Source organism: Chlorocebus sabaeus, chromosome 7, assembly GCF_047675955.1.
Source record: "Chlorocebus sabaeus isolate Y175 chromosome 7, mChlSab1.0.hap1, whole genome shotgun sequence".
NCBI classification, from domain to species: Eukaryota; Metazoa; Chordata; class Mammalia; order Primates; family Cercopithecidae; genus Chlorocebus; species Chlorocebus sabaeus.
In genome coordinates this window covers 64,866,596-64,889,986 of record NC_132910.1, presented here as the reverse complement: position 1 = coordinate 64,889,986, position 23,391 = coordinate 64,866,596, and the positions used below count along the sequence as shown (strand labels likewise).

The 23,391-nt window shown below is 37.6% G+C and overlaps 1 long non-coding RNA gene and 1 other non-coding gene across 2 annotated transcripts in view; one reads left to right on the top strand and one right to left on the bottom strand.

Moving 5' to 3' along the window:
- Positions 1–5,279: 5,279 nt before the first annotated feature.
- Positions 5,280–23,391, top strand: part of LOC140712094 (uncharacterized) — a 32,148-nt gene continuing 14,036 nt past the window's right edge. The window contains exon 1 of the long non-coding RNA XR_012093544.1: positions 5,280–5,555. This is a non-coding gene — a long non-coding RNA (uncharacterized lncRNA). The remainder of the gene's footprint in view (positions 5,556–23,391) is intronic.
- On the bottom strand, positions 19,433–19,596 carry LOC119624048 (U1 spliceosomal RNA). The gene has a single exon (XR_005240137.1). It is a non-coding gene; the product is annotated as a U1 spliceosomal RNA (small nuclear RNA).

Here is a 23,391-nt window from a genome sequence, read left to right as displayed (position 1 = left end):
AGATATTAAAGTTTCGAGCAAATCTGAAATCAGAGAGATTAAGTCATACTTTTGACATCACTCACTCTGTAGTCCTAGGCAAATTTCCCAGTTCTCTCTAACCTCAGTTGTATATGGAATGAGAGTAATAAAAGTCGGTTGTTTTTGAATGAGATAATGGATGCAAAGCATTTTAATAGAGTGCCTGGTACAAGTGCCTAATAAATATTAATGATGGTGATAATGCTGCTGACAATGATAATGATCATGATAATGATGATTAGCGGAACATGTTCAGAGGAAAGCAGGAAGCAAATTTGCCTACCTTACTTTAATGATGACTTTAAAAAAGCTTTATTGAAATCTGCTTCCCATACTATAAAATTCACCCATTTAAAGTGTGCATTTCCATGGTTTGAGTATATTTACAGGGTTGTGCCTCACTACCAACTTTAGAGTATTTTCATCATCCACAAAAGAAACCCCTTATTTAATAGCAATCACTTCCCACTCCAACCCCACCCCAGTCCTAGGCAACCACCACTAATCTATTTTCTTCCCCTATAGGCTTGCTATTTATATAAATAGAATCATACCATATGTGGTCTTCTATAGCTGGCTTCTTTCATTTAGCATCATGCTTTCAAGGTTCACCCATGTTGTAGCATCGATCAATATTTCATTTATTTTTATTGCCAAATATTTTTCCACTGTATGGAAACACATTTTATGTATTCACTCAGCAGTTAATGGACATTTGGGTTGTTCCCACTTTCCAGATATTATATGTAATGCTGCTTTAAACATTCATTTGCAAGTTTTTATGTGGACATATGAGTGGACAATTTTTAAAAGGAAACTTTAAAAGCTCCTTTGATAAAGAAGAAGCACTGTCCAAATCTCCTTCAAACAAAGTCTTGCTCTCAGCTTGTGGTGACTGTGATACTGAAACGACCTCCAGCTGTCAGCTTCTTCAAAGTCAGCCTCAGCTGCAGAAAATCAAGGCCATGCCCTTTCTGGGGCAGCCTACATAGCATGATGGATCCGAGAAGTCTGAAGACCAGCTATTTCGAGTTGTTGTGGACACTCTGATGGCCCATACTCCGTTTAGAGCTTCGCATTGCATTAGCCAAGGTTTGTTGCCACTCCACTGCAGTTCAGCTTCTTCCTATACCAAGTTCTGTTTCGTCCCCTTTTCTTCACGTGTGTTAATCCTAATGAAGATCTTGTGCCCCTAATTTATTCTTGCCTCCCTGGTAATCCAATCTGGAAGACTCCTGCATGAGGATGATATTGGGGAAGGATTAGCCACTTGATGGCGATGATCATGAGTCCTCATCTCTAATCCATTGATTCCAGGATTGCTTTAAAACCATAAAACTGAGACATCCAGAATGGTGGCATTTTATGGCCCTTGGTGGAAAGTAGATATGAGAGACTTCAGAGAAGCACGTTTTCACACATCTTAATCACAGGATGACAAATATGATCCTGGGTTAGTAAACAGAACCTGGAAAATTCAAAGAATAATTATGATAATTGATTGTTACTCATTTACTACCCTATGGAACAATCTTTGAGAACATAGGAATTCAATACTACTTGACTCTCCAAATCTTTGAATCCAGGTTTTAACCGATCCATACTATCTCAATGAGATATTTACCAAGAGAGAAAAATATAAAGATGATCTGAACTTGTCTCACATTCTTTGTCCTATGTTCCTTGGGGCTTATACAGTTCAATTTTTGAATAAGTAAAACGAAGATTTTAAATAATTATTAATCTAGTATCTCATTAACGAGAAGGAATTTCTTGCCTTCATCTTTAAACAGATGGAATACTAAATAAACTCAACATCCACAATTTAATCTGAACAATTGTTCTCCTCTGAAGCCCTTATTTAAGGTAAAATTAGAGAAAGAGTGTGTAAGAGAGAGAGAGAGAAAGAGAGAGCGACACTGCTGAGGTGAGCTAGAGAAAGAGAGAGACCTGTCTGCATTTCCTAGGTAGGGTAGATGTCCCAGAAAAATCAGAAAAAGACGAGTAAGTAGCCCTTAGCCTGGACCATGGGCAACAGCTGTGAGAAGATCTTATGCACCACGGATTTTTTTAAAACAGTCTTATAACTTCCACAAATATTTTGCCATCAATCTTGCCGTGTGAGTGTGCCCTTTATTACTGACTACTGCCATGCTCTATTCTGTGGAAAATCAAGCATCCATCCAACCCAAGCAAAATCAGAGTGTTTTAGGAAATGTGAATTCAATTGACCAGCACATTTAAGACTAAACATGGCCACTGCCTCTTTATTTCCTGCACTTGTTTAGTTTACAATTCACATTTGGGTATTTTCTCTTCAGTAACCCCATTTCATTAGAGGTCTCTGGAGTCCCTGAATCTGTTTTGTTTACTTTATTGGATTTCTGCCAAGCTGTGTCTGAGAAATCATGACCGCTTTTGCTCAGTGCAACTGAGGACTCACTTGCTGTAATCCATCTACAGTATGCCTTTGACCTCAGGACACCCCCTGAGCTGCTGTCCAGCTGCACTTCTAGCTGTGTATTTCAGCTTCAGTGTTTTCCTCTGTTCTGCTGTCTTATTACCAAATTGATCTACATTGTAATGCTTTAAATAACAAGATATGTTCACTCTGCTTTCTAAAGATACTCTTAGCTTTTTGTAACTCTCATTGACAAGTTATGAGCCTTTTCACTGAAGAACCATGCAGCCATCCTCTTGCTCCATTCCAAAGATGCTCTCTTTGGAACCAGAATCTTGAGCAAGGGTCTTCATGTAAGAATATTGGCAGTCGCTGTATTAAAAATTGTGAAATTTTAGAGTGTCATCTTTACAAAAAAAAAAAAATAGTGCTTCATTAGCTATTTGTGTTGAAGTCTGCCTACATGGTTAGGGGGGAAAAGAGAGAAAAAAAATTCTAATTTGAATGCTGTATTTTCTGTGCAGTGATGGGCGTGTGGGTGTGTGTGTGTGTCTGTTAACCCTGGGAAAATTTGATCATGAATCCTTCACTTTCACAGTTAAATTTGACTTGAACAGTTGCATATTCTTTTTCTGGTCCATCTCAATCTCTTTTATGTTCTTTCTCTTAATAAAACATGTCTATGGTTTCAAAACCACACGGTTGTTTCCAGAATGTTTTCAACTGCCTAATTGGCTCGTCTCCATGCAAAACTGTTCACTAGGGTTTCTATTTCTTGTCTACTCAACTTCTGTTTCAGCAGCAGGAAGACATCCTCCCCTCTGTCTCCAATTATCTTCTGAAAAGGCCACATTCTACCAGGAACTCTTCATCATAACAACGTTGTTTGTTCTACAAGACTAAATGGAATACTGCTTTGGTTTTCTATGCACTGTATATACTTCAATTAATCTTTTCTTCTAATGACCAGATAGTTTTGGCTCTTTGAAGAACATGCACATTTAAGGGTTAATGTATTTTTTTCTATAGCTGTTTTCTGTTTTGTTTTGTTGTTTTGCTAAAAAGTTCACCTTCTCCACTTCAAAATCAAAGTTAGGCTTTGGAATTGCTTGCTGGAATTCTCACTGCTTGGCTGCATCATTTTATTCATTTGGTTAAATATTTTTTGTTAGCAGACAGAAGAACTACACCACATTAACGAGGCCAAAAGCAGTGACTCATCTGCGTCTGGAAGTGCTGATTTTACCCTCATGGGATTGAGAGTAGAAATCTTTTTAATCAAGGTGATCAGCCCTGCTGCCATGGTGATAGGAAGCAAGTTTTCACAGGTAGTTAGAATTGCATGACACTTCAGCATTTCTCTGGGGAGAAAGATACTACTACCAGCAACTCCCCTCTGATCTCAGATGCTCTCAGGAACCAATTTCTTGCCCTAATGATGGTTCTTAATTAGGAGTCACAGTATTAGGTCACTCATGTCTGAAAAACTGTTGTTTCGCCCTTACACTTCTTAAATTTTTCTTTAATGAAGTTTATAATGATGTTACCTACTGGACACTATCATTTGGAAAAAATGACTTACAAAGTTGCTTTTTGAACAGAGCATTTTCAAGCCCAAATCTGGAAAAGGTTATTAATAGTGACAATTTTTAAAAAATTCTTATTCTTCTTATATCAGAAGTAATTCATATTAAGTATAGAGCATTTGGAAAATTCAAAAAAGCATAAATAATAAGATAGAAATTCTCAGTAACCACAATATTCACACATTTTTATTAATGAAGATTTAATGGATATTTTTCCTTCTTTCTTCTATATATATAGATGCTTTTCTGTTATTACAAAAAATAACTTAGTTACATAAATATGTCTTTGTATTGCTTTTTCAATTAATGTATCAAATGTCACTCTACGAATTCATATTATATATTTTATATTTTATGATATCCCCATGTATTAGCTAGGATACTGCTACCTACTATTCTAAATATGCTTCCAACTCTCAGTGACTTAATCCAACAGAAGTTTATTTCTCTCACATGTAGCAAACCAGTGTGGGTCCCTCTGGTCTGCAGGCAACGTTCCATGTACAGATTCAAGGATCTAGCTTTTTCCATTTGTGTTTTTGCCTTCTCCCAGAGTTCCAAAATGCTCTGCTTTCTGTGCCAGATGGAGAAACAGGAAATGGAGAATGCACACCTATTTTATAGATTCTAGGTCTGAAAGTGACCCACATCATCTCCACTCACATCATATTCACGTTGTTGGGAACTGTCACAAGGCTCCACCTGGTCACACAGCAAGCTGAGAAATGTGGTATCTTGGTGGGCAGCTGATTCTCAGTGATAATTCTTTTCAATGGAAGGGAAGTACATAGTGTTAGTGATCTTACATGGTCCACTATGTAAGTGGACCATGAAGTGTTTCTTACATGTCCACCCAACTGGACAGCCAATATCCATGTGCAAACTTATCTAAACACAACACAACTGCTTTCTTTCCAAGGAGCCATGAAAGAGTACACTATGTAAGATGGTTCCTCCAATCACTACATCGTCAAAATCCTAGGTATCTAGGTCATGAGTTATTCTCTCCACCAGGCTTGAATGTGGCTCCTCACAAGTTGGCAACATTTGAGTTAAAAGGCACCTGTGATGCCCTGTCATGGATGGGCATGAATGGGATAGTTAGAAGTGTGAGAATTAATGCCTTATATGTCAATATGATTTAGATAAATATTGTGGACCACAGTTTGTTGCTTGTTCCAGCAAAATTTTGACTAGGAAAGACAAGTCTGTAAATCAAGAAACAACTTCATAGTTTGCCTCAGGAAATATCCACAGATGATTTTCTCCCCCAAACACAATAGTCTGCTCACTTGGGTGAATGGCTCGCTTATAAAAACAGCTTACTTATAAAGTCTTTGGTTCAAGACCTTTCTTTCAATTGCATCAGCCATTCCTAAACTATTATGTCACATAGTACTTTGCCCTGTCTCAGATGGTTCCCCACCTTGACCTTGCCTTTAACCAATTGAACCCAGACTCTGAAACCCTGTAAATATCCCACTTTTGACTTCTCCCTTCTGAGACACGGCTAAGCCTCCATCAAGATGGCATTTTCTCTTACTGCGGTAAGTTCTAAAAATTTTAGTTTTGCTTTATTAACTAGTTATCTGGTGACATTTGGGAAATGCAACGATGGAGGGGGTGAATGAGAGTCACACAGTAGTCATTGGTCCTTGGCAAAGTTGAAATTATTCTTGATTAGATGTTTAACCGGCTCTGTGGTAGGAATTCATGCAACAAGGGGCATGATCCCTACTCACAAGGGAATGGAGAAATGTAGTCACTCTGTTTAATTGAGAAGAGTAAAGGATTTTTTTTTTGTTCAATTTTATTCAATTTTGTTCAGTTTTATCTATTCATGTTTGAGTTCTAGAATCATGCAGATTTTCCAATTGTGAGAAATCCCAAATAGCTGGATTCTCTCTATTCCCTTTCACTTTTGCTTGCCCATGTGTCAATTCGTGTCTAAGCTCATTTTTCTTTGAATAACTTGCTAAATATGGCCAGTAACAAGCTAACACAAACATTCTAACTTAGAGCTACAAGTTTGGCAAGTACTCCTTTATTATTGTCAGCCAAGTTTTTTTAAGTTTATTGCCACTGCATAGCACGCTCTCCATCTTTCTAACATCTTACATCAATTTTATCTACTCAACAATGACACGTATTTTAGGATTCTGTTAAAATAGTATCCCAGTTGCAATACCATTTTTTTTGGATGGAAATAAATCCCCAAAATCAATGACTTACAAAACCAGAAATGTATATATCTTCCTTATCATACAGACCTATGTAGGCATTCCTGGTCAGCAGATGACCTTCCAGGCAGAGATTTGGGGACCTTCTTTTAAATTGTGGCTCTGCGCCTTTCTGCTGCTCTGCCACTCAGAACCTTGGAATCTTCTGCACTTACCTAGTATATGGTGCATGGGAGACTATAGAATGCACATCTGGGTTTTCTTGCTTTTTTTGTGTTTTTTGTTGTTGTTGTTGTTGTTGTTGTTATTTCACTTTAAAAAGTGACACCCAGCATTTCTGTTCACATTCCACTAGCACCAACAAGGCGCATGATCCCTACTAGCAAGGGAACGGAGAAATGTAGTCTCTTTCCAGGCAGCAACTTTATAGTAACATTGTACTGTAGACGGAAAAAAAAAATGATTTATGGCAGTAAATTTCTCATCTGTCACATTCCCTCTTTCACAGCAATTTCTTTTTGATCTGGACATCAGAACACTAATTTTCTCTGGTCATATCTCTAATAATTGCCCAGTGAGTTTGCTGTTTTCCCTATTGTTCAGAAATCTCCGTCATTACCTGGATACTGCAATAAATTCCTAGTTGAAATTCTATTGCTGCTGTAACAAATTACCAGAAGCCCAGTGGCTTAAAACAACGTTTACTGATTTTCTTACAGTTCTGAGGGTCAGAAGTCTCACAGGACTAGAATGAAGGTGTTGGAAGGGCTGAGTATCTTCTGGAGGCTCTTGGGAGAATCTGTTTTCCTGCCTTTTCCAAATTCTAGGAGCCACCTGCACTCCTTGGTTGCTTCTGTTTTCAAAGACAGCTGTATACCATCTTCAAATATGCCTCGTTCTCTCTGTTTCTGTAGTCGCCTCTCCTTCTCCAATTTTTCTGCCTCTTTTTTCCCCTTATAAAGACCCCCATAATTACACTAGGCCCACCCAGGTAATCCACCCATCCCAATATCCTTAATTTAATCATGTATGCAAAATCCTTTTTGCTATGTAACTCATGTCCAGGTTCTGGGTATTAGGAGGTAGATATCCTTGAAGGGCCATTACTTTGCCTACCACAGAATCCACATGTGCAATCTTTAACAACTCCAGTATAGATTCCACACTGCTGCACTGCTGCCAGGGTAATCTTTCTACAATACAAAACTAATCATATCATCCTTCTAATTAAAACCCTTCAACAGTTCTCTGTTGTAAATTCCAATATTCTTACCATATATGCCATTGGATTCCTTTTGCTATCTGATATTTTAGTAGATTTACCTGCTGGCAGAAAACACCAGGCCACCAGTGTCTGTAGTATTGTCTCCTGACACCTTTCCTGCATGCCCACCTTTTGCACCAACAACATGGAACTACATGTAGTTTTCTGAACACACTATAACATTTCACTCTTTCATAGCTTTGCATATTTGGTTCCATCTACCTGACTCTCCTCTTCAGTCCAGCTGGCAAAATTTGATTAATATTTCAAAATTTAACACATGTGTCTACTCATTTGTACTCTTGGATAATTGCTTTGCCTAACCTGACTAAATTCAACTGTTGACATGTTCAGTACCAGCATCCAAGCAGCTGATCATGGCAGGAGAAAAACATTCCACTATGCTGACTTCTCTTATTTTAAAATTTATAACTAAAAATTCTAGTGGGCCTTCAAAAGTTCCTATTAATCTGCCTACATTTCCTTAGCCTGCTAAATCTTTTCTGTCTCCATCCCTAACTACATTTCTTATCTCTCCTATCTCTTCAAAAGCCCAATTTAATGTCTCCTTTATCCTCATACTAAACTGAAGACTTTACTTGCTATTCCATGCTGTCCATCCAAAAACCTACTTTCCTGTCTGTAGGAAATTATAATTGCCCACCTTCTACCTGTTAAATGGAAGGCCTTCCAGTGTTTCCTTCTAAGGTAGCTCTTCCTCTGGGGCACTGCATCCCATCTCCCCTCCCACTCTGGTGCCATCACCCTTTTCTTAAAATTTAATTTAATTTATTTATTTTTATTTTATTTATTTATTTATTTATTTTTGAGACGGATTCTGCCCCTGTCACCCAGACTGGAGAGCAGTGGCATGATCGCAGCTCACTGCAACCTCCACCTCCCAGGTTGAAGCGATTCTGCTGCCTCAGCCTCCCAAGTTGATGGGATTACAGGTGCACGCCACCACACCCAGTTAATTTTTGTATTTTTAGTAGAGACAGGGTTTCGCCATGTTGGCTGGTCTCCGACTCCTGGCCTTAAGTGATCTGCCCGCCTCGGCCTCCCAAAGTGCTGGGATTACAGGCGTGAGCCACTGCACCCAGCCACTTTCTGCTGTTCTTAAGGATCATTTCCATCAGTTTTAAAACACACTGCTTGCTCTCCTATTTCAAAACAAGCAACAAACAAAAAACATACCATTTTTGGCACCAAATCTGTTTAGTTACTGTATCATTTCTCTACTTTCTTTTACATAAAATCTCTTCAAGGTAAAATAAATAATTCAACAATTCAAAATGAATAAGAATGAATCTAGATCTGGGAGCAGCCTCCAGGCTTGTCATCACTAGCTGTGTAACCCTGGGTGTGTTCCTATGCTCTTCATTCACTCCATAGATTTCTGTCTCATCTCTCATATGGGGATAATAATAATGCCACCTCATAGGATTGCTGTGAGGATTATGTGAGTATATACCCAGAGAGATGTATTTTGCCTTGTCCATTGTAAAACAAAATAAATAAAATAAATAGAAAAGTTAAAGTTCTATCTGACCACCTCTTCTAGTCCTGTTCTCCACTTCCATGAGTCTGATGTGTATCCAACTAATTCGATGTTTATACTTCCACATGCATTCAGATGTGTTCATTAACAATGGATAATATTGTCTGGTCATTTTTTACACTTTCAGAATTGCTGCACTGTATGCATTTTTCTGTAATTTGCTTTTTTGTATTTTATTTTATTTTACCATTTCCATACCCTCATTCTAGGGCTCAAATTCTTATTCTCACTTATAAGAAGCTTTGGGTAATCTTCCATTTGAACATGTCAGTTAAAACTATTTTTGCTTAAGATCTGTGCCTTAAAATTAGTAATTAGAACATTTCTTAAGAAATAAAAGTATAGATCTGAAGTTAGAAAGGACTGTCCTAGGATATTTAAAACCCCATATCTCCCATTTCCCCTCTCTCACCATACTCTGGCAACCGGTAATCTAATTTTTGTCTCTATGGATTAGCCTTTTCTGGACATTTCATATAAATTAATTCACCCAACGTATGTCTTTTTCTGTCTGGTTTATTCCACTTAGCATAATGTTTTCAAGATTCACCCATATTGCAGTGTGTATCAGTACTACATTATTTTTTGTGGCTAATATTCCATTGTTTAGATATATCATCACCTATTGTTTATCCACTAATCAATTGATGAATATCTTAATTCTTTCCATTCTTTGGCTACTATAAATATTGCTGCTGTGAAAAATCATGTAAAAGTTTTGATATGTATATATCTTTTAATGCATGGGGGCATATATATTGGTATGGAATTGCTAATCATATACATAGAAAACTCTAACTTTTGAAGAACTGCTAAATTGTTTTCCTTAGTGGCTGGGCCATTCTACATTCTTGCCAGCAATGAGGGTTTTAATTTCTCCATATCCTTGAAAATACTTGATATTTTCAGGTTTTCTCGTGACTGTTATAGTAGGAGTACACTGCTGTCTCATGATTTTGATGTGCATTTCCCTAATGCTTAATGATATTGAACATCTTTTCATGTGCTTTTAGCCATTTGTACATCTTCTTTAGAAGAAGATATTTCAAATATTTTGCCCATGTTTTATTGAATGGCTTCTCTTTTTATAATTAAGTTCTAAGAATTTTTTTAAAATATACTCTGTATCCTAGACCCTTATCAGATATGTGGTTTGTGAATATTTTCTTCTATTTTGTCACCTTTTCATTTCCTTGATAGTGTCCTTTGACAAACAAAAATTTTTATTAATTTTGATAAGTTCCATCTTATCTATTTTTTCTTTTTTTGCATAAGCTTTTTGGGTCATATTTAAGCAGCATACTTTTTTATTATTATACTTTAAGTTCTAGGGTACATGTGCACAACATGCAAGTTTGTTACATATGTATACATGTGCCATGTTGGTGTGCTGCACCCATTAACTCATAATTTACATTAGGTATATCTCCTAATGCTATCCCTCCCCTCTCCCCCCGCCCACAATAGGACCTGGTGTGTGATGATCCCCTTCCTGTGTCCAAGTGTTTTCATTGTTCAATTCCCACCTATGAGTGAGAACATGTGGTTTTTGGTTTTTTATCCTTGCAATAGTTTGCTGAGAATGATGGTTTCCAGATTCATCCATGTCCCTACAAAGGACAGGAACTCATCATTTTTTGTGGCTGCATAGTATTCCATGGTGTATATGTGCCACATTTTCTTAATCCAGTCTATCATTGTTGGACATTTGGGTTGGTTCCAAGTCTTTGCTATTGTGAATGGTGCTGCAATAAACATACATGTGCATGTGTCTTTACGGCAGCATGATTTATAATCCTTTGGGTATATACCCAGTAATGGGATGGCTGGGTCAAATGGTATTTCTAGTTCTAGATCCCTGAGGAATCGCCACACTGTCTTCCACAATAATTAAACTAGTTTATAGTCCCACCAACAGTGTAAAATGTTCCTATTTCTCCACATCCTCTCCAGCACCTGTTGTTTCCTGACTTTTTAATGATCGCCATTCTAACTGGTGTGAGATGGTATCTCGTTGTGGTTTTGATTTGTATTTCTCTGATGGCCAGTGATGATGAGCATTTTTTCATGTGTCTGTTGGCTGCATCAATGTCTTCTTTTGAGAAGTGTCTGTTCATATCCTTCTCCCACTTGTTGATGGGGTTGTTTTTTTCTTGTAAATTTGTTTGAGTTCTTTGTAGATTCTGGATATTAGCCCTTTGTCAGATAGGTAGATTGCAAAAATTTTCTCCCATTCTGTAGGTTGCCTGTTCACTCTGATGATAGTTTATTTTGCTGTGCAGAAACTCTTTAGTTTAATTAGATCCCATTTGTCAATTTTGGCTTTTGTTGCCATTGCTTTTGGTGTTTTAGACATGAAGTCCTTGCCCATGCCTATGTCTTGAATGGTATTGCCTAGGTATTCTTCTAGGGTTTTTATGGTTTTAGGTCTAACATTTAAGTCTTTAATCCACCTTGAATTAATTTTTGTCTAAGGTGTAAGGAAGGGATCCACTTTCAGCTTTCTACATATGGCTAGCCAGTTTTCCCAGCACCATTTGTTAAATAGGGAATCCTTTCCCTATTTCTTGTATTTGTCAGGTTTGTCAAAGATCAGATAGTTGTAGATGTGTGGTATTATTTCTGAGGGCTCTGTTCTGTTTCATTGGTCTATATCTCTGTTTTGGTACCAGTACCATGCTGTTTTGGTTATGGTAGCCTTGTAGTATAGTTTGAAGTCAGGTAGCATGATGCCTCCAGCTTTGTTCTTTTGGCTTAGGATTGACTTGGCAATGCAGGCTCTTTTTTGGTTCCATGTGAACTTTAAAGTAATTTTTTCCAATTCTGTGAAGAAAGTCATTGGTAGCTTGATGGGGATGGCATTGAATCTATACATTACCTTGGGCAGTATGGCTGTTTTCATGATATTGATTCTTCCTATCCATGAGCATGGAATGTTCTTCCATTTGTTTGTGTCCTCTTTTATTTTGTTGAGCCGTGGTTTGTAGTTCTTCTTGAAAAGGTCCTTCACATCCCTTGTAAGTTTGATTCCGAGGTATTTTATTCTCTTTGAAGCAATTGTGAATGGGAGTTCACTCATGATTTGGCTCTCCGTTTGTCTGTTATTGGTATATAAGAATGCTTGTGACTTTCGCACATTGATTTTTGTATCCTGAGATTTTGCTGAAGTTGCTTATAAGCTTAAGGAGATTTTGGGCTGAGACAATAGGGTTTTGCAGATATACAATCATGTCATCTGCAAACAGGGACAACTTGACTTCCTCTTTTCCTAATTGAATACCATTTATTTCTTTCTCCTGCCTGATTGCCCTGGCTAGAACTTTCAACTACGTTGAATGGGAGTGGTGAGAGAGGGTATCCCTGTCTTGTGTCAGTTTTCAAAGGGAATGCTTCCAGTTTTTGCCCATTCAGTATGATATTGGCCGTGGGTTTGTCATAAATAGCTCTTATTATTTTGAGATACGTCCCATCAATATCTAATTTATTGAGAGTTTTTAGCATGAAGGGCTGTTGAATTTTGTCAAAGGCCTTTTCTGCATCTACTGAGATAATCATGTGGTTTTTGTCTTTGGTTCTGTTTATATGTTGTATTATGTTTATTGACTTGCATATGTTGAACCAGCCTTGCATCCCAGGGATGAAGCCTACTTGATCATGGTGGATAAGCTTTTTGATGTGTTGCTGGATTCAGTTTGCCAGTATTTTACTGAGGATTTTTGCATCGATGTTCGTCAGGGATATTGGTCTAAAATTCTCTTTTTTATGTGTGTCTCTGCCGGACTTTGGTATCAGGATGATGCTGACCTCATAAAATGAGTTAGGGAGGATTCCCTCTTTTTCTATTGATTGGAATAGTTTCAGAAGGAATGGTACCAGCTCCTCCTTGTACCTCTGGTAGAATTCGGCTGTGAATCTGTCTGGTCTTGGACTTTTTTTGGTTGGTAGGCCATTAATTGTTGCCTCAATTTCAGAGCCTGTTATTGGTCTATTTAGGGATTCAACTTCTTCCTGGATTAGTCTTGGGAGGGTGTATGTGTCTAGGAATTTATCCATTTCTTCTAGATTTTCTATTTTATTTGCGTAGAGGTGTTTATAGTATTCTCTGATGGTAGTTTGTATTTCTGTGATTTCTGTGGGATCGGTGGTGATATCCCCTTTATCACTTTTTATTGCATCATTTGATTCTTCTCTCCTTTCTTCTTTATTAGTCTTTGCTAGCGGTCTATCAATTTTGTTGATCTTTTCAAAACATCGGCTTTTGGATTCATTGATTTTTTTGAAGGGTTTTTTGTGTCTCTATCTCCTTCAGTTCTACTCTGATCTTAGTTATTTCTTGCTTTCTGTTAGCTTTTGAACGTGTTTGTTCTTGCTTCTCTAGTTATTTTAATTGTGATGTTAGGGTGTCAATTTTAGATCTTTCCTGCTTTCTCATGTGGGCATTTAGTGCTATAAATTTCCCTCTAAACACTGCTTTAAATGTGTCCCAGAGATTCTGGTATGTTGTGTCTTTGTTCTTGTTGGTTTCAAAGAACATCTTTATTTCTGCCTTCATTTCGTTATTTACCCAGTAGTCATTCAGCAGCAGGTTGTTCAGTTTCCATGTGGTTGAGTGGTTTTGAGTGAGTTTCTTAATTCTGAGTTCTAGTTTGATTGCACTGTGGTCTGAGAGACAGTTGGTTAAAATTTCTGTTATTTTACATTTGCAGAGGAGTGCTTTACTTCCAACTATGTGGTCAATTTTGGAATAAGTGTAGTGTGGTGCTGAGAAGAATGTATATTCTGTTGATTTGGGGTGGAGAGTTCTGTAGATGTCAATTAGGTCCACTTGATGCAGACCTGAGTTCAATTCCTGGATATCCTTGTTAACTTTCTGTCTCATTGATCTGTCTAATGTTGACAGTGGGGTGTTAAAGTCCCCATTATTATTGTGTGGGAGTCTAAGTCTCTTTGTAGGTATCTAAGGACTTGCTTTAAGAATCTGGGTGCTCCTGTATTGGGTGCATATATATTTAGGATAGTTAGCTCTTCTTGTTGAATTGATCCCTTTACCATTATGTAATGGCCTTCTTTCTCTCTTTTGATCTTTGTTGGTTTAAAGTCTGTTTTATCAGAGACTAGAATTGCAAACCCTGTCTTTTTTTCGTTTTCCATTTGCTTGGTAGATCTTCCTCCATCCCTTTATTTTGAGCCTATGTGTGTCTCTGCAAGCGAGATGAGTTTCCTGAATACAGTACACTAACGAGTCTTGACTCTTTATCCAATTTGCCAGTCTGTGTCTTTTAATTGGACCATTTAGTCCATTTACATTTAAGGTTAATATTGTTATATGTGAATTTGATCCTGACATTATGATGTTAGCTGGTTATTTTGCTCATTAGTTGATGCAGTGTCTTCCTAGCATCAATGGTCTTTACAATTTGGCATGTTTTTGCAGTGACTGGTACCAGTTGTTCCTTTCCATGTTTAGTGCTTCCTTCAGGAGCTCTTGTAGGGCAGGCCTGGTGGTGACAAAATCTCTCAGCATTTGCTTGTCTGTAAAGGATTTTATTTCTCCTTCACTTATTAAACTTAGTTTGGCTGGATATGAAATTCTGGATTGAAAATTCTTTTCTTTAAGAATGTTGAATATTGGCCCCCACTCTCTTCTGGCTTGTAGAGTTTCTGCCAAGAGGTCCACTCTTAGTCTGATGGGCTTCCTTTTGTGGGTAACCCAACCTTTCTCTCTGGCTGCCCTTAACATGTTTTCCATCATTTCAACTTTGGTGAATCTGACAATTATGTGTCTTGGAGTTGCTCTTCTCAAGGAGTATCTTTGTGGCATTCTCTGTATTTCCTGAATTTGAATGTTGGCCTGCCTTGCTAGGTTGGAGAAGTTCTCCTGGATAATATCCTTCAGAGTGTTTTCCAACTTGGTTTCATTCTCCCCATCACTTTCAGGTACACCAATCAGACGTAGATTTGGTCTTTTCATATAGTCCCATATTTCTTGGAGGCTTTGTTCATTTCTTTTTAGTCTTTTTTCTCTAAACTTCTCTTCTCTCTTCATTTCATTCATTTAATCTTCCATCTCTGATACCCTTTCTTCCAGTTTATTGAATTGGCTACTGAAGCTTATGCATTCGTCACATAGTTCTCGTGCCATGGTTTTCATCACCATCAGGTCCTTTAAGGATTTCTCTGCATTGGTTATTCTAGTTAGTCATTCGTCTAATCTTTCTTCAAGGTTTTTAACTTCTTTGCCATGGATTCAGGCTTCCTCCTTAAGCTTGGAGAAGTTTGATTGTCTGAAGCCTTCTTCTCTCAACTCATCAAAGTCATTCTCCGTCCAGCTTGGTTCTGGTGCTGGTGACGAGCTGCATTCCTTTGGAGGAGGAGAGGTGCTCTGATTTTTAGAATTTTCAGCTTTTCTTCTATGTTTTTTCCCCATCTTTGTGGTTTTATCTACCTTCGGTCTTTGATAATGGTGACGTACAGATGGGGTTTTGGTGTGGATGTCCTTTCTGTTTGTTAGTTTTCCTTCTAATGGTCAGGACCCTCAGCTGCAGGTCTGTTGGACTTTGCTGGAGGTCCACTCCAGACCCTGTTTGCCTGGGTATCAGCAGCAGAGGCAGCAGAATAGCGAATATTGCTGAACAGAAAATGTTGCTGCCTGATAGTTCCTCTGGAAGTTTCGTCTCAGAGGGGTACCCGGCCATGTGAAGTGTTAATCTGCCCCTACTGAGGGGTGCCTCTCAGTTAGGCTACTTGGGGGTCAGGAACCCACTTGAGGAGGCAGCCTGTCCGTTCTCAGATCTCAAGTTCCGTGCTGGGAGAACTACTACTCTCTTCAAAGCTGTCAGACAGGGACATTTAAATCTGCAGAGGTTTCTGCTGTCTTTTGTTCAGCTATGCTCTGCCCCCAGAGGTGGAGTCTACAGAGGCAGGCAGGCTTCCTTGAGCTGCGGTGGGCTTCACCCAGTTCAAGCTTCCTGGCCGCTTTGTTTACCTACTCAAGCCTCAGCAATGGTGGGTGCCACACCCCCAGCCTCGCTACCACCTTGCAGTTCGATCTCAGACTGCTGTGCAAGCAATGAGCGAGGCTCCGTGGGCGTGGAACCCTCTGAGCCAGGCACGGGATATAATCTCCTGGTGTGCCTTTTGCTAAGACCATTGGAAAAGAGCAGTATTAGGGTGGGAGTGACCAGATTTTCCAGGTGCTGTCTGTCACTGCTTTGCTTGGCTAGGAAAGGGAATTCCCTGACACCTTGTGCTTCTAGGGTGAGGCAATGCCTCGCCCTGCTTCAGCTCATGCTGTGTGTGCTGCACCCACTGTCCTGCACCCACTGTCGGACAAGCCCCAGTGAGATGAACTGGTACCTCATTTGGAAATGCAGAAATCACCCGTCTTCTGCATTGCTCATGCTGGCAGCTGTAGACTGGAGCTATTCCTATTCAGCCATCTTGGAACCTCCTGTGGACTTTTTTTTTGGAGACAGGATCTCTCTCTGTCCTGTCACCCAGGCTGGAATGCAGTGACCTCATCATGGCACGCTGCAGCCTTAACCTTCCAGTCTCAGCCAATCCTCCCTCCTCAGTCTCCTGAGTAGCTGGGACCACAGGCACACACCACCATGCCCAGCTAATTTTTTAAAACATTTTTTTGTAAAGACCAGATTTCCCTATATTTCCCAGGCTGGTCGCGAACTCCTGGGCTCAATCCATTCTCCCACCTCAGTCTCCCAGAGTGCAGGGATTACTGATGTGAGCCACCATGCTTGGCCAAGCAGCATAGATTTTTAATCTCCCCCCAATACACCCACCAAAAATAAAAACACATATATATGCACAATAACAATACATATATATATTGTTATTGTGCATATATATGTGTTTTATATACATACACACACACACGCACACCAGACATTATGACTAGGCTTGCATAACTTAAAACACAGAAAACATCCATGACTGACAAAATTAGACAAACTTAATTGCCAACAAACCAAAATTAAGATCTGCTGGGGCTGAACATTTTCCAGTTCTAAATTCTTGTAGTATAAACATCTGTGTTGAAGAAAGCAGAGGAAAACAATTGGGCCTATGATGGACCTGAGACTAGAAGAACCCTAAATCTCCAAGAGGCAGCCACTGGAATTCTCACAGTAGGACAATTTTGAGAAAAGTAGCAGAAATTGAAAGGGTCTTTGGCACAGTCTAGTTCTTAGGCAAACCTTGCCCGAGTCTGTGGACTCTTGAAACAAACTAGCCAAGGGCCCCTTCTGGAACAAAAGCCCACAGAAACAGGACAGGGATAATAGGGACGCAGAGAGGAAAAAAAAAAAAAAAAAAAAAAAAGGCCTCAAATAATAGCTGATGGGAGAAAAAGAGCCAGAAGGTTTCTGAGAGTACAGCACCTTATAGTTGAACAAATAATAAACTCTGAAGTTGTGAATCAGTAAAAGCTATCCTGGCCAACCCTATCCTTATAGTTACAGAAAATTAACTTTACATAAAAATAAACAACAGAAATTCATTGTTATTGAATTGCATACAAAGTTATTCTAGGAAAGGAAGAGAAAATAAGGAGTAGAATAATATTCCTAATAAAACTACAGCATGTCAAAAAGAAACATGCCAACAAAAAAGACAAAAATGACATCTAATATTTTAAGATGAGCTAAAATGATAGAAAAAATAGAATTATGAAAAATAACATAAATAAGAATTAGAAACACTTAGAGATGTGGTGATAGAACCAAGGAAGGAATTAGAAATAAAATAACAAATAGATTTGGAAACAAGGACTAAAACTTCTAGTGTAGTCTTTTTTACACTACAGAGAGAATACATGCAATAGATAATGCCTTAAGAATTACAAATGAAAAGAGAAAAATTTTTAAATAAAGAGGAAATTATAAAAAGAAATAGAGAATTTTAAAATACTTGAAAGTGACACATAAATAGAAGATATTTATGGAAGAAAAACAAAACAGAAGAAAATAAATAAAATTCATAATTCAAAAAATTTTTTGAAATATTTTTAAAAAGAGAGAGCATAAAATAGCATAAAAGCATATTATAAACTCAGAAAAATCAACCTACAATCACTATTGCTGAGAAATAGTATGATCAAATTACCATACTTTATGGAAAGACAAAAAGTCTACAGTAATGTAGCCGAAAGACAAAATCACTTATAAAGGAAGTAAAATCAGATTGTCATTAGATTTTTGACAGCAAACTTTATCCCAGAAGAAAATAGAGTATGGTAAATATTTTTTAAATTAATATATAGATGAATAAATGAATATGAGCAACATAAATAATTCTAGTTTTTCACTTTGTATGCACACTGGATCTCTTTATCTCTAATGATGTATATTTCACAGTCTTTGGGGTACCTAGATGAATTATAAAATATTCATAAGCATGTATTTTATAATATCTTCTTTATTGTGTTAATGGCATTAGACTATTTGCCAAACTTAAAATTTAGATCAATTTTATCTCTTTCTTTTCTGAGTTGTACCAATTTTTGCTTCAAAAAATTTGGATCTCTGATATTAGGTTCATAAACTTTAAGAATTGTTATGTTCTTTTGATGACTTGAGCCCTTGTCATAATGGACTAACCTTTTAAAATCCATCCTAATATTTTTTTGTTCTGAAATCTACATAGTCTGGTATTAATATAAGAAATCTAACTTTTAAATACTATTAGCATCATTTTTTTCATTATTTTACTCTATTTGTATTTTTATAAAAAAATTTTTTAGAGATAGCTTATTGTTGGGTTGCTTTTTTATACAATCTCTGCCTTTTGGTTGGAGGTGGTTAGGCCATTTACATTTAATGTAATCATCGACATAACTGAGTTTAAATGAACAATTTTGCTATTAGTTTTCTACTTGTTTCTTTTGTTTTTGTTCCCTTCTTTTTCCTGATTTCTTTTGGATTATTATTTTTTAAGGGTCCATCATATCTTCTTAGTGGGTTTGTTTACTATAACTTTTTATTTTTTTAAGTAGTTACTTTAGGACTTATAATATATATATCTTTAGCAGTTACTTTAGAATTTATAGTATATATCTTTATAGTATATAGTATATATCTATAGTATGTATCTTTAGATACATATCTATATCTTAGATTTATAGTATTTATCTTCAGCTTATCATAGTCTACCTCCTAGTAATATTACACCACTTCAGGTACAGTAAACTTTCTTTCACCACTGCCTCCAACGCTACCACCCATCAACCTTTGTGCTATTGCTGTTATGCATTTTATTTCACCAACGCCTATGAATTTCATTATATACTATTATGAAACAATCTATTTTAAACAGCCCATTATTTTTTAAAGAGTCTCAAAATAAGAAAAAGTGTATTTCATTTTTACTTTCTTATTTACCATTTCTAGTATTCTTCCCCCCCCCCAGGGGAAAGTGCAAACAAAATCCCCTATTACCACAAATTATGCAGTTGAGTTTCCCACATTTGGCAAAATCACAGGGGTTAGCACATCCAGAGTGCAATGGATAAGACTTGCCCTGAGAAAACTATCTTCATGATCATGGTATCTCCCCTGCCAGGTAAATATAGTATTCTTCAATTGTTTGTTGATTGAATGTCATCTGGCATGGATTATTTCCAAATCTGCTGTCATTTTTTCTTTATTCTTGTATATATAATGTATTTTTCCCACCACTTTGGATGCTTTTAATGTTTTTTTCTTTATCCTTTTGTTTTTGTTTTTGGTTTTGGTTTTGGTTTTTTCTTCTTTTTGAGACAGGGTCCTGCTATGTTGCCCAGGCTAGAGTGAGTGGCTATGCACAGGGGTGATTCCATTACTGACAAGAACAGGAGGTTTGATCTCCATTTTTGACCTGGGCTGGTCCACTCCTCCTTAGGCAACTTGGTGGTCCCCTGCTCCTGGGAGGTCACCATACTGATACTGAAGTTAGTGTGAACACTTGATTGGCATAGTACACTACAGTCCAGAACTCCTGGGAACAAGCAATCTTCCCACCTCAAACTCCTGAGTACCTGGGACTACAGGTACAAGCCCTCATGCCTGGCTTGGTTCTTAATAATTTGATTATGATGCATCTTCATATATTTCTGTTTCTTGTACTTGGAGTTCATGAGTCTCTGAATTTGTGGGTTATATTTCTCAACAAATTTGAAAAAATTTTGGCAATAATTTCTTCAAATATTTTTAAACTTTCTCCTTTTTATGCCTTGTATAGGGATTCTCATTACATGTTTATTTGGCCATTTAAATTGCTCACAGCACACTGATGTATTGCTCAATACTTATTCAGTTTTTTTCTCTGGGGTTTATTTTGTATAGTTTCAATAAGTTCATTTATCATTTTTTCTGTAGTGTCTAATGTGCTATTAATCCCATCCAGTGTATTTTCACTCCAGACATTGTAGTTTTCATATCTAAAACTGTTTCCAAAGTAAAAAGTTTTTTAAAAAAGTTATTGTCAGAGAGGAGCTATGATAGTTTTTGATATCAATTGATAATCTTTTTTTCTTTTTTTTTGAGACAGGGTCTCACTCCTTCATTCAGGCTGGAGTGCAGTGGTACAAACATACCTCACTGCAGTCTCGATCTCCTGAGCTCAAGCGATCCTCCCACTTCGGCCTCCCAAGTAGCTGGAACTATAGGCACATGCCACCATATTGATTAAATTTTTTTTGTAGCGAAACAGTCTTACTTTGTTGCCCAGGCTGCAATAGATAATCTTTATCATTCATAAAGATACAGATCCCTGTTCTAGTTATATGTTTATGTATGTAGTTATCAGTGAATGCCATGATTAGTGAGACGGTATACCTGAAATCCACATTTCATAGCATAGCTACTAAAAATTGAAGTCAAGTGACAGATCAAGGTAATATTTGACAGTTAAAAGCCTTTATCAGAAAAAGTGCTCAATGATGGGGCAGTACAGTTTATAAATCTTGACACAGTTCAGATATGAAGCCACTGTCCATCAAATTATAAGATCTTTATATCCTGCAACTACATTCAAAAAGTATTTCTAAACACAGAGGCCTCAGTAAATGCAGTTCACTGCTACTTACAGCATTGAAGCCTTCCTATTTTTCCTTGCTGCATCAACTGTCCAGCCTGAGATCTTAAAAATCTTTTTCATGATTTTTAATTGAGTCTGAAACAGACCCTACTTTATCACCTAATGATAAGAGAGAGAGAGGAAGGAAGGAGAGGGGGAGATAAATAAGACAGAGGAGGGAAGAAATAGAGAGAGGGCAGACAGGCATTGGTTTTTTTATTTTTTTCAGGTTCAGTAGACATTACTTGATTATCTTAAATGCCACCTTCAGACCCTATAATAAAGCAAATGTGAGAGAGATCATGGCGGATGGGAGGCAGGAGTAGATTGCAGCTCCTGCTTGGATGGCCAGAACACTATGTGGAGGTTCACATTGTGGACTTTTGCTCCAGAACAACTGCAGAAATAAATCAGGAAAGCCAAGAGAACCCACAGACTCTCTGAAGGAAGCAGATTGCTCCTGCAGGACTCAGAAGACACCCTAAATACTGTGCTGGTATCCATAGTTGGGAGACCCATAGACAGTTCACATCACAGAACTCTGTACAGACAAACCCCAGTACCAGCCTGGAGTCTGCTGCACTGCTGGGTGGCTGGATCCAGAAGAGAGATAACAATCACTATAGCTTGGCTCTCAGGAAGCCACATCCCTAGGAAAAGGGGGAGAGTACTACATCAAGGGAACATCCCATGGGACAAAAGAATCTGAACAACAGCCTTGAGCCCTAGACCTTCCCTCTGACACAGCCTACCCAAATGAGAATAAACCAGAAAACCAACTCTGGGAATATGACAAAAGGTTCTTTAACACTCCCGAAAAATCACACTAATTCACAAGTAATGGATCCAAACCAAGAAGAAATCCCTGCTATAACCTGAAAAAGAATTCAGGAGGTTAGTTATTAAGCTAATCAGGGAGGCACCAGAGGAAGGTAAAGCCCAACTTAAGGAAGTGAAAAAATGATACAAGAAACAAGGGGAGAAATTTTCAATTAAATAAATAGCATAAATAAAAAACAATCAAAACTTCAGAAAACATGGACACGCTTATAGAAATGCAAAATGCCCTGTAAAGTCTCAGCAATAGAATCAAACAAACAGTAGAAAGAACTTTGGAGCTCTAAGACAAAGTTTTCAAATTAACCCAATCCAACAATTATAAAGAAAAAAGAATAAGAAAATATGAACAAACCCTACAAGAAGTCTGGGATTGTTACATGACCAAACCTAAGAATAATCAGCATCCCTGAGAAAGAAGAGCAATCTGTAAGTCTGGAAAACGTATTTGGGGGAATAATCGAGGAAAGCTTCCCCCACCTTGCTAGAGATGTAGACATTCAAATACAAGAAGCTCAAAACATCTGAGAAATTCAATGCAAAAAGAACATCACTTAGGTACAACAACAACAAAAAAACTACAGACCAATATCCTTTATGAACATAGATGCAAACATCCTTAACAAAATACTAGCTAACTGAATCCAACAACATATCATAAAGATAATCCACTAGGATCAAGTGGGTTTCATACCAGGGATGCAGGGATGGCTTGACATATGCAAGTCAATAAATGTGATATACCATGTAAACAGCATTAAAAACAAAAATCACATGATCATCTCAATAAATGCAGAAAAAGCATTTGACAAAATCCAGCATCGCTTTGTGATTAAAACTCTCATCAAAATCGGCACACAGGGGACATACCTCAATGTAATAAAAGCCATCTATGAAACACCCACATCCAACATAATACTGAATGAGGAAAAGTTGAAAGCATTCCCTCTGAGAACTGGGACAAGACAAGGATGTTCACTCTTACCAGTTCTCTTCAACATAGTACTGGAAGTTCTAGCCAGAGCAATTGGACAAGAGAAAGAAATAAAGGGCATCTGAAATGGTAAAAAGGAAGTCAAACTGTGACTGTTTGCTGATGATGTGACTGTTTACCTAGAAAACCCTAAATACTCCTTCAGAAAGCTCCTAGAACTGATAAAGAATTCAGCAAAGTTTTGGGATAGAAAATTAATGTACACAAATCAGTAACTCTTCTATATACCAACAGCAATGAAGCTGAGAATCAAATCAAAAACTCAACCCCTTTTACAATGGCTGCAAAAATAAAATAAAATATTTAGGAATATACCTAACCAAGGAGGTGAAAGACCTGTACAAGAAATACTACAAAACTGTGTTGAAAGAAAGCACAGACAATACCAACAAATGAAAACACATCCCATGCTCATGGATTGGTAGAATCAATATTGTGAAAATGTCCACACAGCCAAAAGCAATCTACAAATTCAACG